Here is a 12,447-nt window from a genome sequence, read left to right on the forward strand (position 1 = left end):
GTCATTCTGGTCTGCTCTTTCCAGTTTATATTTATTAAAAAATTTCAACATCTGTAATTAATCTCTCCTGAAGAGACAAAAAAAATCATTGTTCACTCAATTCCATTTTTAATTTTTTTCATAGTGTAAGGAGGGCTTTTTGCCAGGTTTTTCTGCTTTTGACTAGAAAAAAACAACAAAATTTTATAGGGTCACATTTCCAATTTGGCTCCCTGCATCATGCTGTCTTAACCACAGTGCTTATCCTTGTGATCAGCAGGAGGGATGGGAAGGTACTGTAATTACTGGGGCTACTCCCCAGGGTGCCAGTAGCATGCCAGGTGTACTGCAACTTATAGATGCTCCAGCAACTAGTCTTGTAGGCACTAGCCTTGGTAGGTCCCAATAATGACTCAGACATATGGCTACGGAAAGGTTATTTCACTATGGCTGGCAGGAAAGGGAAAGGTTGCAAATACCCTCGCTAAGGAGGCTTAAACTATTTCAGTTCAAAGTGAACAATGGCAGTTCTTGTTTGGACTACCCCGGGGCCCAAACAAGAGTCAGGACTCTTCAAGCCTAGTGCCTCCAGTCTAGTCTCTATTTCAAGCAAATAGGTACAAACAGGTTTCCAGTCCAGGCTCATTGGAGCCCATCTGCACTGGTTCCCCTGTCCAACCACTGCTGCTCCATCCTAAGTCCCACACAGATCTGCACACAGCTGTCATGTCCAGCAGTCACAGCCTGTTCCACATGCGGCTCTGTCCACAGTTCCTGGGGCTTCTCTGCAGCTCCTGCACTGCTATGCAGCCTCTGCTCCTCAAACAGAGCCCAGCTATGTTCGGGCTCATGACTTTTCCCCTTAGCTGACCCAAGGAAGGGGATGTACTGCAGGGAGGAGGGGTCTAATGGGAGCTGTAGTCCCCTGCCTAGCAGATCCATCACACTATCATCACACAGACAGACACATACACACACACAAACTTCATTGAAATGTGCAGCTGTGCAGACTATTGTACTTGATCATCCATAGTTACTCAAATTGGCTTCAATTCAAGTTTCACCAACCTCCAAGAACAAACCGTGGTTTCCCCACATTACTTTCATGCCCTCAAGCCATTCATAAAAACTTTTAGTGAACTTTTGTTTTGCTGTGATTGAACATTCACTAACCTTTTTCAAGCTGCTATTCATGGTGTATTTTGAGTTTGAACACAACAGCTGAGAGACGTTAAATGGTGCAAGTCATATGATAGAGGTCACATAGTGACTGTCTCTGTATTCTCAACTGGTAGAGCCTATTTGGTGTGCCTAGGAAGGTCAGCTGAGTTCAGTAGAAGCTATTTTCACTTTATTAGAAAGAAAAATTGCCTTTTAGTGGACCTCCCTTATCTACTGTACAGTAGATGGAAAAATTGGGGTGAGGATGTTTCCTCTCAGCCCCTGCTTCTAACTGATTCTGGCAGACAGTGGCCTAGTACTATGTTATCTTCAGAAATTTCCCTAGTTACTGGGAAATGTCTCACTATTATTTTATATTTTGGCACACATAATTATAGACAGGAACATATCCTTGAGATTATTCTCTTACTGAATCAGAGTTGAGGTCTAGTCTCTGAGTATTGCTGACAGAGGTCTAAACACTTTTCTATAATTCCCTCAGCTAATAAATCTCTCATTATTACTTTATATTTTGGCTCACATAATAATTATAACTCAGTTTTACAAGGGGAATTTGTTACCCTGAAATCAGAGATTTGTTCTTGCGTTACCACTGATGTCTTGTCCACTTTCAGGTACAGTGAACCAATGCAAACAGCCATTAACTAATCAAAACTGAATCTTGCTTATTGGTTCACAACAAGAAGCTGACTGAGGAGATATCTGAGCCATTAGCAATTATCTTTAAAAAGTCCTGGAAGACAGGTGAGATTCCAGAGGACTGAAAAAGGGTAAATATAGGGCCAATCTATAAAAAGGGGAATAAGGACAACCCAGGGAATTACAAACTAGTCAGCTTAACTTTTGTACCTGGAAAGATAATAGAACAAATACTTAAGCAATCAATTTGCAGACACCTAGAAATAATAAGGTGATAAGTAAGGGTCAACATGGATTTGTCAAGAACAAATTGTGTCAAACCAACCTAATAGCTTTCTTTCACAGTATAAGCTTTGTGGATAGAGGGAAGCAGTAGATATGGTATATCTTGACTATAGTAAGGCTTTTGATACAGTCTCATCTGACTTTCCCATAAACAAACTATGGAAACACAACCTAGATGGAGCTATTATAAGGTGGGTGCGAAACTGGTTGGAAAACTGTTCCCAGAGAGTAATATCAGAGGGGTAGCCGTGTTAGTCTGGATCTGTAAAAGCAGCAAAGAGTTGGATTGCATGCTCATGCTCCAATACGTCTGTTAGTCTATAAGGTGCCACAGGACTCTTTGCTGCTTTCCCAAAGAGTAGTTATCAGTGGTTCACAGTCAAGCTGGAAGGGCATACTGAGTCGGGTCCCACAGGGATCAGTTCTGGGTCCAGTTCTGTTCAATATCTTCATCAATGATTTAGATAATGGCATAGAGAATACACTTATAAAGTTTTCAGACGATACCACACTGGGAGGGGTTGCAAGTGCTTTGGTGGATAGGATTAAAATTCAAAATGATCTGGACAAACTGGAGAAATGATCTGAGGTAAATAGGATGAAATTCAATAAGAACAAATGCAAAGTACTCCATTTAGGAAGGAACAATCAGTTGCACACATACAAAATGAGAAATGACTGCCTAAGAAGGAGTACTGCAGAAAAGTATTTAGGGGTCATAGTGGATCACAAGCTAAATATGAGTCAACAGTGTAACACTGATGCAAAAAAAGCAATCTTCATCCTGCAATGTATTAGCAGGTGTGTTGTACTCAAGACAAAATAAGTAATTCTTCCGCTCTACTCCATGCTGATTAGGCCTCAATTGGAACATTGTGTCCTGTTCTGGGTGCCACATTTCAGGAAAGATGTGGACAAATTGGAGAAAGTCCAGAGAAGAGCAACAAAAATGATTAAATGTCTAGAAAACGTAACCTATGAGGGAAGATTGAAAAAATGTTTGTTTAGTCTGGAGAAGAAAAGACTGAGAGGGGACATGATAACAGTTTTCAACATAAAAGATTGTTACAAGGAGGAGGGAGAAAAAAAATTTCTTTAATCTCTGAGGATAGGACAAGAAGCAATGGGCTTAAATTGCAGCAAGGGCAGTTTAGAATAGACATTAGGAAAAATTTCCTGTCAGGGTGGTTAAGCACTGGAATAAATTACCTAGGGAAGTTGTGGAATCTCTGTCATTGGAGATTTTTAAGAGCAGGTTAGACAAACACCTGTCAGGGATGGTCTAGATCAGTGGTGGGCAATCTGCGGCCCGCCAGGATAATCTACTGGTGGGCCACAAGACCGTTGGTTTACATCAACCATCCACAGGCACAGCCGCCCGCAGCTCCCAGTGGCTGTGGTTCACTGTTCCCGGCCAATGGGAGCTGCGGGCAGCCGTGCCTGCAGACAGTCGATGTAAACTGTCTCGCGGCCTGCCAGCGGATTACCCTCATGGGTTGCGGGCTGCCTGCGGGCTGCAGGTTGCCCACCACTGGTCTAGATAATATTTAGTCCTGCCATGAATGCAGGGAACTGGACTAGATGACCTCTCAAGGTCCCTTCCAGTCCTATGATTCTATAAGATTTTGCAATAGGGAAAAATGGCTTTATTAAAAAGAAAACATTTTTTAAGTTAGTGACTGATGAATCCATGTGCTCAGATACCACATTACTAGGAGCCATATGCTCGCAAGATTTTGGATCTTTCTTCATTTGCCTTTTGGAGGCAAAATTTCAAATAATGCAAGAGTTGGGTCCTGTCAAATTTAAGGCCCTGCTTCACTCTTTACCTGATCCTTAGATTCTAATATGTATCTGATTTGGATCCAAAAACCGTCTCATTAGCCCACCTCTAGTTTGCAAAATTCTACTTAAACAATATTTTAGGCAGGGTAAGCTGTCATGTTTTACATGTTTTATTTGTATTTTATTTTAAAAAAAATTAAAATTAAATCAATTAAAAACAGGTAAAAACTGTTCTGTTGCCTGAAGTCTTTTATGCTCTTTACACATATTATAGAGCTTAGGGAGCACCATGGTGACTGTGATGGAAATGTAGCAAAGGTAAGTTAATTATATTTACATTAATCTTTCTTGGGCACTTGGGTTTTTAGTAAGGAAACAAGAATTCTGTTCCATAAAAAAATTTGAGATCGCAACTTTTGTTTTCGTTCTGCATTGGAAGAAACAGACTTTTGTTTGTGGAAATCAAAGAGAGTGCCCAGAGTAGCCAATAGCCCAGGATTGTACTCAGTGCACTCACTTAGATCTTCTACATCCCAAGAGAGTTCACTCGCCACCATGTTATATGGTCAGTCTTGCTGTCTGGCCCAGTGAATAATTATGGATACATAGTGGAACAGCTCCAACGAGGGGCGGAGGGGGACAGAGAGAGAGAGACTCTGACCATATAGCCTGGTGGTTACTGCTCTTGCCTGAGATATGAGAGGCCCAGGTGAGTTCCCTAACCACTGGGCTATCAGTTATTCTGGGGTCTATTTGATACATTTCACAAAAAGTTTTGGTTTTGATGGATCAGTGTTTTCAGATGAAAAAACTGTTTTGTCCAAAAATTCCCAACCCACTCTAATTTTTAGTAGCTGGCTGATCCCATAAGCAAGTGAAAATAAGAACCCAGCAGCAAATCTAAAAACATAAGGTTATGAAGATCAAGGTAGTACAGTTTACAATTATGTTTAAAGAATGTTGTATTCTGGCATATAGCTTCTGAGTCTTGTCTCATGACATTAATCATGACAACAGAGCTAGTATGTACTAAAACCAAATCAAATGATCATGACTTTTTAAAAGATTTGATATGGATTTGATATCCTTTTAAAGGATTTGATATGGATTGCTATCATGTGGTCCTTGGGTAACAGACTAAGGAATCCTTTATATTCTAGACCATTTTTCCATTGCGATGAGATCTCTTCAGCTGCTGTTTTAATGAAGGTTAGGGTTAAGCTTGCTTTCATCACCGATGCTATAATTAGTATGTCTGTTTTTCTATGGTTTCAGCTGAGCCATATGGTTATCTAATGCTAACAAGACCCAAGGTATTTTAGATTCTGTATATTGCTTCCTGCCTGGCTTCTGGATTCCTAATTTTCTACAGCACTTCTTTTCCTGCTTGTATAAGGAAGGAAAGGAAAATCAAAGCCTGTGTTTATTATGCTTCCTGAGGATTAATGTTCCCTTATGGAAAGGTTTGCAAATCTCTGTTTTTGACTATGCTTCCATTTTGTTTTTTCTCCAAAAAATATGCCCTAAGTATTACAAACAGACTGTTCAAGCTCACTTCTGGTTTTGCTAGAATATTCTGATTGGATGTTTTGATTGGATGAGATGTCCAGAGATATTAACAGTTCATAATACTTAACTGATAGTGACAGAGGCGGCTCTAGACATTTCGCCGCCCCAAGCATGGCGGCATGCCGCGGGGGGGGGGCTCTGATCTTAGAGGTTGCATGTAGCCTGGTGGGGTGGGTAGCCAATTTGGATGTCAGGAAGGCCAGAGAACAAGAGATTACAGAAATCAAGAGACAACATCATGAGAGCTGAAACAAGAGTTTTGCTGTAGAGGTAAAAAGATAAATGGGTCTTACATATATTATAGAGAAAGCAGCTGCAGGATTTGGATATTGCTTAGATGGATGGAACAAGGGGAAGGGTGGACTCAAAGATCACCCCTAGGTTATGGGCCTGGTTCTGAGTCAGAGGGGGGATACTGGTGAGATGCAATTTTGGAAGAATGTAGACAATGTATCAGGAGTGGATAAGAACATTTCTGAGTCATCAGCATAGAGCTGGAAGTTGAAGCCAGAGGAGACAAGCACATCACCAAAAGAGAGGGTGTAAAGTAAAAATAGGAAGGAACCAGTGAGTCAATGATATTCAAACAGGCACTGAGAGAGAGGAAAAGAAGGCAGAAGACCTGCCAAAAGTCTTGTGAAGGAATGGACAGACAGGTTAGAGAATCAAGAGAGGATAGTATAATAAAAATCCCAAGGACAACATGTTTAGATGGAGGGGATGATCAACAGTGTCAAAAGGTACAGACAGAAGGAGAAGGATGGAGCAAAGAGACTATGAAATTTGGCCAGAAAAATGTTAGAAGTTTTAGTGAGAGCATCTTCAATCAAATGAAGCAGTGGGGAAGCCAGACTGGAGAGAATCCAAGATGAAACTAGGAAAGAGGAAGTCAATGCAACGATTGTAAATCACATGTTTTATGAAGTTAAAGGAAAAATGGAGATATGAGATGGGATGGTAGTTGGAGAGATCGGTGAGATCAAGGGATAACATTTGAGATTGTGGAAGACTAGGGCATGCTTTTGTAGTGAGGAGTCAGAAGATAGTGAGAATTTAAAAGAAAGGTAAGGGAGGGTTTAGAAGCTGGAGCAAGGGATGTAAGGAGATGGTGTTATAGGGGAGGTGCAGAGTAGGCAACAAACCTCAATAATAGTCACAGGAGAGGAGGAGAGAGGGTTTTGTTTTGTTTTTTTATTGGGGGAGGGGAGATTGACAGGATTTGCCCATAGAGCTAGGCAAAAAGTTTTAATCAAAACCTTTTTCAGAGAAAAAAATGTAGTTCCAGCGGCACAATTCGTATTGATTTTACCAATTTGTTTCAATCAAAAAAACCTTTAAAAAAATCAGAATGTTTCATTTTAAAATGTTCAGACTGAAAGATTTCAAGTTTTTTTATTCCAAATGATTTTGTTTTAAAATTTCCTTTTTTTATAAATTTTAAAATGTTAAAAAATGCTCAAAATTAAGACAAAATACAGTAACTCCTCACTTAAAGTCATCCTGGTTACCGTTATTTCGTTGTTACGATGCTATCAATTAGAAAACATGCTCATTTAAAGTTGCGCAATGCTCCCTTATAACGTTGTTTGGCAGTTGCCTTCTTTGCCCACTGCTTGCAGGAAGAGCAGCCCATTGCAGCTAGCTGGTGGGGGCTTGGAACCAGGGTGAACCAGCAGCCCCCATCAGCTCCCCCATCAGCTCCCCACTCCCCTAAGTTCCCTGTGCTGCAGCCACCCAGCAGGCTATCAATTGCCCTCCCCCCACTGCCATGTGCTGCTCCTGCCCTCTGCCTTGCAGCTGCTCCCAGGAGCCTCCTGCTTGTTGTGCAGGGCAGGGGGGAGAAGGAGGGCTAATGTCAGGGTGTCCCCCTCCCCCCTGCTCCTGCCCCCCGCTTACTCCATCTCCATAGAGCAGAGGGAATACAACAGGGCTCAGGACAGAGGGAGCTTGCTGCCAGAGCTGCAGTCTCAACTTGCTGATGTATTTAAAAAGGCAATATACTTAGAGTGGGGTCAGCGTACTTAAAGGGACAATGCACATCTCTCACACCCACAGGGTGTGTCTCTCTGTCTGCCATGCTGTCTCCCCTCCCTCCATTAGTGCTGCCTTGTAGATTGTGAGACTACATTAACAACAATGTATTAACCCTTGAGGGCTCAGCCAAATGCTAGTTCTTCATTTAGGCATTCCCTGGGAAATATCCCACCCTCTGACTTCACCACCTCAACCAAACTTCACAATCATCATTGCTGTGTACAGTATTAAATTGTTTGTTTAAAACTTATACTGTGTACATATATATAATAATATAGTTTTTTGTCTGGTAAAAAAAAAATTCCCTGGAACCTAACCCTCCCCATTTACATTAATTCTTATGAGGAAATTGGATTTGCTTAACATCATTTCTCTTAAAGTCGCATTTTTCAGGAACATAACTACAATGTTAAGTGAGGAGTTACTGTATTTAATTTTCAGCCAAACATTTTGTTCAGCTGAAAAAAAATTCCACTTTTTCATTTGACAAAATGTCTGGAAAAATATTGTATATTTTTCAGTTCGATCTGTAATTAGCTTTGTTCAATTTTTCAGAGTTGCCAGCAAAACGAAAAATCTGTAGTTCACACGGCTATACTTGCCAGTCTTATCCCTGAAGAAGCCAGTGAGATTTTGACCAGAGGGGTAAGGAAGATCACATGAATAGTCCTCTTAATTATTCTTCAAAGGACTGTAAACTTAGAAGAGTTAATGCTTTATGTCTTAGAAATAGTTTTCTCAGAATTTTGCTGTAATATTTGGTTTTGCTTTACTATCTCCTTTGGGTCTAACTTTTTACTATTTTGATACTGTGGTTTCAGTGCCAATGTCAATATGAAGACAGGAGCACTTCCAGTTTATGACATGTCAGAAAGTCATATATATCCAGGGCTTTTTGTTGGAAGCTGAACCAGTGGGCCAGCCCAGATGTTTTTACAATGAATATATTGATGGAAGACAGTAAATGGACATACCAGACACTAATTGTAGTATGGAAAGCAATACCTATTCCAGCTCACACTATTCTAAACTTCATTTTGGAACTTGACTTCAGAGCTAGAAACCAGCTTTGTAGTCATTTAACCTCACCCTTAGTTTCACTGCTTTTCCCTCTGTGGCTACATATATGCTTACAGAGGGGTGTAGAGTACATACACTGCACGCCCACCTAGCACAGGTATAAATAGGAGTGTAGTGCTTAAGCAAGTAAAGACATGCCAAAATCTTACAGTATGTACCCTACACTGCTCTTTAAAACTGAGTCAATAGTGTAACACTGTTTCAAAAAAGCACACATCATTCTGGGAAGTATTAGCAGGAGTGTTATAAGCCTTGAGGTGACTGGACTAGAAGACCTCTCAAAGTCCCTTCCAGTCCCATGGCTCTACACGGCCAAGCACTGCCTCCCATGTCTACACTGCTATTTTTAGCAGCCTGTGTTTCACTGTGGCATGTAACTACACATACTCTACATGCCGCTGCAAGTGTAGACAAAGTCTGTATGTGCTTTATTTGGACTCTCTTACTGTAGCTTTGAATTACAAGGTCCCTGAAGGAAAAACAGGATTCAGCTTGCTAAAGCAGTCTCTCTCCCATGGAACTAAATGGCTTTCAAGAAACTTTGAAAAATATTCAGACTATGTATTCATTCAACCATATTTTCAAAGAAGCATCCACTTAGTTGAAGAATGGACCAACTGACCTGGCAAAGGAATAGACATAGACAACATAAATTAGACAGACATTTTGGAGCACACCAATCTTTACTCAGCCATTAGTAGACCATCTTGATCTTCCAGTCAGAAACATGGATGAATCTAACATTCCTTCGGCCCTCTGCACAGAGTCAAGATGTGGCTTTGATTGACGTCAGATGTCAAGTGGTTGAATGAACTGTATTTGAGTGTTCATCAGAAGAAGATTGAGCCAAAGGACAAGTTATAAATCTATCTGGATTTAGAATAAGGCAACTTCAGTTACTCTTTTAGGAACCAACTTGTATAGAAGTTAAAAATTGTGCTACATTTACAAACCTCATTAGGCTAATGTTCTGCTTAACAATGGATATCAATCGTTTCTTGATTATAATCTTTGTGCCTGGCAATAAATGGACGGGAGGCAGAAGTATTAGCACATAGCTTTAAAAAAAAAAAACTTTCCTGAACAACATGAATTACTAACTAATGTCAGATTCTGCAAACCCTTATGCACAGGCTTAACTTTGCACACAATAAGCATATACCTAGCTATTTGCAGGATCTTGCTCTCAAGATTCTCATTTACTGAGAATTCTAAAATGATCTCACTAGATACTAGCAAACTATCTCTGTGCAATATTTATTCATTAAGTAATTTTAGTTTCACAAATTCCTTCTTCCCCCTGTATTTTTATTTCCAGCAGATGTCCTTTATTTCTATACGACTCAAGCGTTAGAGTGAAATCCTGGCCCCATTAAAGTCAACAGGAATTTTGCCACTGACATAAGGAAAACCAGGATTACACTCTTGGATATGAAGTAAAATGGCTAAATACTTCTTAGAATTTACTGGACTGCATCCAGGATAGCTAATGTAGGGATCAAAGCAAATGACAAGTGCTGGAGTGGTGATGCGTTGAATATGATTTTAATGCCTATGGTATGTTTTTGGAATGTCCATTTGTACATAAATTCCAGGACAAAGGAGTTAAAAGAGCTAATGCACTTTTGAACAGCAGGGTTCTCTTTAGATTCTAACATTTTTCTGCAAAAGATTCTAAGTGATATAGCTACATTAGTAAAGCACTGGAACAATTTGGGTGAAGAGTTAATTGAACAGATAAAAGATTGAGCTTTCAAAAATGAAAAAGCATCTAAAGGCTTAACATTAGAAACTGGTACATGTGACTGTGTGAATTAGAAAATTCCACATAAATGAACAATAGGATAAATTGAAGGAAATTGACATATTCCTGGCTATTTATTAATATGTAATTTATATGTAATATAGTATTTGTTACTATTTCATCTGTGTATACAGATTTTCTGTTTTCAGTCCAATAGATACAAACAAAATGAACAGAATGCAGAGTGTGTATGGAACTAATGAATATTTCATTTTTTATCCAGCAAATGTTGTTACAAAACTGAGCAGACATTTTATTAGACAACAAAACATAAAATATTTACACTGACTGATACACAAATTGGTCTGATAGGGTTTAAGCCAGCTTTTGCTTCATATTCCCAGCACTTTCTTCTTTTTTGAAAGTTGTATATATGACTGACTCTACAGCTTCAGCCTGCGGTCACACTGGTAGATGCCCTTGAGCGAGAGGATTAATTCTGCCTGTCTGTACGTTGCTAAAATTATTGCTGCAGAGTGTATGTGTGTGTGTGTGTGTGTGTGTGTGTGTGTGTGTGTTTGTGTGTGTGTGTGTGTGTGCGCGTGTGCAACATGATTTCGTTAGGCGGGCTGCCAAGAGTGGGAAGTGAACCTATTTTAGCAGTGTGCAAGAGCAGAGGAAGAGCAAAAAAACTGGCTAGGCTGCAGCTGGAGTACTGTGTTCAATTTTGGTATGGAACTATGTGGAGAAACTGGAAAGAATCCAGAGGTGAGCAACAAGCAAGATCAAAGGGATGGAATGCAGGCCATATGAGCAAAGGCTGAAGGAACTGGGTATGTTTAGTTTGGAAAAGAGGAGATTGAGGGGGGACATGATAGTGGTCTTCAAATACTTGAAAGGCTGCCATAAAAAGGGAGAAAAGCTGTTCTCTCTTGCCATAGAGGGCAGGACAAGAGGCAATGAGTTCAAACTAAAGCATAGCAAATTAAGATTAAATTATAGGGAAAATATCCTAACCATAAGGACAGTAGGACAATGGAACAGACTGCCTAGGAAGGCTGTGAAATCTCCTTCACTTGAGGTTTTCAAGGGAGTCTGGATAGCCATCTGTCTTGGATGGTTTAGACACACAAAAAATCCTACCTAGATGACCCTTGCGGTCCCTTCTAGCCCTATGATTCTAAGATCTCAAAGATTCAGACAGACTTTTAGAAAAGGGAGATGGCACATCAGTCGGCGGTTATGACATCATGACTCTCTCCTTGTGTCTGAGAGCATATCTGTTCAGGCTGTTGGACAATACCAACCTCCATGCATTCAACAATGGTAATAGGGAAATACCATGTGCAATTTCGGCTGGATACCAGGGCCTCCTGCAATGTGATTCCTTGGAGTGAATTGGACTCGAACACACTCATTCCAAAGAGCATATGCAATCTGATAACATACAATAAGAGCATAATGCAGCCCACAGGAAAATGTGATCTCATAGTAACTAACCTGAAAATAAAAAACAGGACCAACTGAAGTTTGTGGTGGTAGATGGTAAGCACCAGAGATCTCCGTTAGGGAATACAGCTACTTAGGTCACAGATCTGATTGGTGCAGCATCAAGTTTTATAGCTGCAATGCAAAAAGCAAAAGGGGGAGTCCTGTGGACAATGGAGACAATGTTAAAAGCGTATGGGGATGTTTTCAAAGGTGACAGATGCCTTGAAGGAAAGCTGCATCCAGAAGTAGACCCCCCACAGTGGAACACATGTGCTTACCACAAAGGAAAATTCTAGTGGAACTATGTAATCCAGTACATAAGGAGCTCGAAAGTCTGCAGGCAGAGGTATCATTACACCTGTAGAGACCAGTATAGCCTGGGTAAGGAGCCTGGTAGCGGTAAAGAAGCCATCTAAACAGACACAAAAAGTCCTATCCACTGCCCACAACTGAGGACATCTTGCCAGAACTCTCCAAAGCCAGAATGTTTATGGTCTGTGATGTGAGAAACAGGTTTTGGTACATAAGTCTGGATAAACTGTCCAGCATGCTGAGGGCCTTTGCCACATCATCTGGTTGCTACAGATGACTGTGCATGCCCATGAACATAAGCCCAGCACCAGAGAAGACTCAGCCAAGCACTGGAAGGACTGCCTGTG

Source organism: Mauremys reevesii, linkage group 5 (genome assembly GCF_016161935.1).
Source record: "Mauremys reevesii isolate NIE-2019 linkage group 5, ASM1616193v1, whole genome shotgun sequence".
Taxonomy (NCBI): Eukaryota; Metazoa; Chordata; order Testudines; family Geoemydidae; genus Mauremys; species Mauremys reevesii.